The 3,676-nt window shown below is 42.4% G+C and overlaps 1 long non-coding RNA gene across 1 annotated transcript; it reads left to right on the forward strand.

Annotated features, from left to right (window-relative positions):
• Positions 1–496: 496 nt before the first annotated feature.
• Positions 497–3,461, forward strand: LOC144163047 (uncharacterized). The gene is made up of 4 exons (XR_013320821.1): positions 497–723; positions 1,776–1,857; positions 2,330–2,415; positions 3,067–3,461. It is a non-coding gene; the product is annotated as an uncharacterized LOC144163047 (long non-coding RNA).
• The last annotated feature ends 215 nt before the right edge of the window (positions 3,462–3,676 follow it).

Consider the following 3,676-nt stretch of genomic DNA (forward strand, 5'->3'; position numbering starts at 1 on the left):
TCTGCAGTTCACTGTAAGCCACAATGGTGCTGCATTATCTGAAATACAATTGCGCATATATTGCGAAACGTTTGTGTACGTCAGGTCCGTCGCCTATCGTTCTGTTTGTACGCATGTAATTGGTTTTGTTTTTCGACATATTAGAGCGATCTTTTAAACCTAAAGTCCATTGTGCTAGTAGCATTGCCTACACTCTAATCCTGGTAACCCTTAATGTAACTTCTAAACGGAAGTAACCTATAAAATAAAGGTTACAATGGATCTATTTTGATGTTTTCTTTATCCCAGTCCATTCTAAGGGTTACAAGCGTGAAGTTAAAAGCGGTTTATAGGCTAAATTAGTGATTTATAGGTTACATCAACAAAATCTGACATGTAACCTTTACGTTGTAACCTATAAAACGCCCTGTAACCTATAAGAGATGCTCGTCGCGCCTTCTCTCAAGGCGGCCGTTGATTTCTCCGTTGCATGACGGCATATAGAGAAATGGCGGCGCCCGCAGGCCCGGTGGCCGCGTTTTCGCGCCACTCGAGCCTTTTTACTGCTGTGATACCCCTACGATGAAGCGAGGATTGCTGTTACAAGACTCATTTGTCGGCGTGAGTCGCGGAGGCTGCGGCGAGCCCATTTGTGACTGGCAGCACTACACGGCTCGTTCTTCTTCGACCAGCATCAAGTTGGCATGTTGGACCAATGCCCCGGCGCCGGTGAAAGCGAACTCGGTGAGTATATTCCCGTAACGGTTTCCGTGTTTTCATTGGATGTATCTTTTCGCTTGGGGCTTTTCAATTTGAAATTGCAGCTTTCGAGAGGGATTTTCGTTACCTGACTGGTTGCTTCGCTGGACGTTTCCTGTTGTTCGCGACGGCAATTGAATGAAATCACGGGCTTGCGTTCGTTGCGTCAGACTAGAGCGGACGATCGGGAAAGCCCGTACATTATAACAGATAACGGCGCTCGTGACCTGCTTTCTGCTCTTTTTGCGCTCCTTCGTCATGTGTTGAGCGTTTTGTTTACGCTGTTGGCTGCATCGGGCGCACTTGACGAGTTATTGGCCCATGTAATTGTCAGGTAGCTCTGTTTGAACAATTGAATTTTTTTCCACTAAAGTCTTATATTATCGCGCTATTCTCTGGGTATTATCACGTTGTTTCAGCCGTCGGGAAATGTTCATTTTTCGCGCTGCATATATTCGGAATGGTGTCTAGTTTATTGGTCTTGTAATAATATATCCGGATAAACACAAGGTGTGTGTTGCAGAAAAGTAGTCCACGAAATGCTGCCTGAAATTTCTAAACTCACTCTTGTTCAGCACAAGCCTCTTTTTTTGTGAAAGTTTGCCCTACCGCACAATAAAAAGTTTTCATATGTACAACACTCTTCATTTTTGTCATTCTTTTCCTTGAGTGGGTAAATTTGGTGTTAGTCATTTTGAGGTAGCGGGGCATTTTCACCATGTTAAGTGGGTTTATTATTCTCATTCGCACAAATCAGTCGTTTATTCCTTCGCGTGGTATTGCAGGGCAAATGGTTATCTCGCGTGATCCTAGTGTAGTGCAGTAAAGCGACTTTACTGAATGGTGGTATGTATGATCCAGCATGCAGGCTGCTTGATTGTTGTTTTTTGATGATACAGAAATTGTGACGAATTACACAGACAAGTGCAGGTGTAAAAATGGGTGCTGCACCCTCATCGGTTCCTGGCTGTTCGAAAAGTGTGGTTGCATCTGGCTACCTATGCTATGACTTATCAGCACTACTGTTTTTCTTGCAGGCAGTGTTCCTTGAGCTGACAACCAGGACTTCCCTGCGTATGACACAAGTTGAAATGAAGTCTGATTTCAGTGGAAACAACGGTATGAAAATTCAATAACTAAAACACAATCATTCAAATATTCTTTGTAAAGTTGGCACCCAGGCCTGCACAGACAAAAGTATGATTCACTTGTAAAAATGTGAGGCCTTTCTTCAAGTGTTATGATGTTATATTTCGTATCTTATTTTGCCTCGTGTTTCGTGACTCTTTCTATCAGTTCGTTATGACATGAACGTTATGAATTCACATAACAATTTCCTCAGCATGGAGCTTTGTAGTTTTTCAGCAACTCTAGCTATTCTATAAGATGTGTGGTTTTGCAGAGCCAACAAGAAGAACTCTTTTTCGAAAAGAGCTCTTTAAGAAAGCTCCAGTTGTTAGTGAGTGCTTGTGTGGTGTTCTTTTCTTCGTCGTGTCAAGTTTGAGGTGTTCTTTCATTATGAATGTATACCAACTGCCCAGCTCTAAAGCCTATTGCATTTTAACCCAAATAACCCTTCGAGTCATTACAGGTACAGACCTCCTGGGAATGCCACTTGAAGATCGGTGCAAGTTCTAGATGTATCCTCTCCCACAACACATCTGGACGAAAAAAAATGTAAGTTGGCGATTCCTTTTTACTGATAGCCGAGGAAGAAACCACCGATAAGAACACTTTACTGAAATGAAAAACGTTTCGGCTTCCACGTGGGATCCTTGTTCAAAATGAAACTGCCAGTACACGGGGGGGGGGGGGATGTTTAAGTACAGCCAAAAATGTGACGCAGATGGCGTCAGCATCGTGAAAGGACGTTTCCTGGGTTTAGTGCGACGTTAGCTCTGTTGCGTGAACTAGTGATTCCACATGAAGGCGCGGAAATGTTTTTGCTTTCTGTTTTGCACATGTATGTCAGTTTATCTCGTAGCCCAAAGTTTCTGCCGGTTCTGGGTGAGCATGCAGAAACATTTCGCGGATAAACTGGAACACGGCACGATTTAAAATTCGGGACTGTTGGCCGGTATGACTATAGTGGTTTCGCGTTGTTCTGAACAATGCGGCCAAATTAGTCTGTGTAGCGATTACTGAAATGATGTGAAATTATTTAAAAGGCTGTAAATTCTTCCTTCTCTGGTGTGGCCTTTCATTTCATTCTCTGGTCTCCGTATTCATTTTCGTGCAATATATTTTTCGTACTTCACATGCGTGTGGTTTGGAGTGAGGAGCTTATGGTTGCACTGGATTTTGTTCTTTTTCTGAAATTTTCTGTAGATGGCTCTTCAAGGTGGGGAAATTCAAGCTACGGTCCCTCACATATATACCTCCATCTGCGGCAGCAGGGAAGAAGTTATTCAGATGACCTCGGGAAATCTTCAGCGTGCCCTAATTTGGTGCCTGCTTCTCTACTACGTAAATTGCGAAGCTTATCTTTGAATTTTTCCAAGCGCCTTTTTTCATGCGGAAAATTATAGATCCCATTTAAAGTTTGTCCAAAAGACAGATTGCAATCTGACTAGAAACTTGTTAGTGCTGCATAAAAAAAACGATAACTTGGCGTGGGAATCACAACTCACAAGAGGAACCTGAAAGGGAAGTGTAAAGATGCATTCGTAAAGACGAGTGAATTCCAAGTGTAATATTAGACTGAGTGAAACGAATAATGTAGGGAACGTAGCCATAAACGCTGCTTTGTATGAAACAGTGAATTTGTAATAAATGTTGTTTTTACTTTCCCATATTCTGCGTTTTTTCTGTGGGGAACCGTGACAATAACGCTGTACTGGGAAAGTGCACCTCTGAGAACCATCTTATAAATGTAGCTCAAACTTGAATTCGTCTGAAATTGTTCAATGGCAGTATCCAAACAATTCGAAATACTTTG

Source organism: Haemaphysalis longicornis, unplaced genomic scaffold (genome assembly GCF_048455015.1).
Source record: "Haemaphysalis longicornis isolate Haplotype H1 unplaced genomic scaffold, Haemaphysalis longicornis Haplotype H1 scaffold_1, whole genome shotgun sequence".
In the NCBI taxonomy this organism is placed as follows: Eukaryota; Metazoa; Arthropoda; class Arachnida; order Ixodida; family Ixodidae; genus Haemaphysalis; species Haemaphysalis longicornis.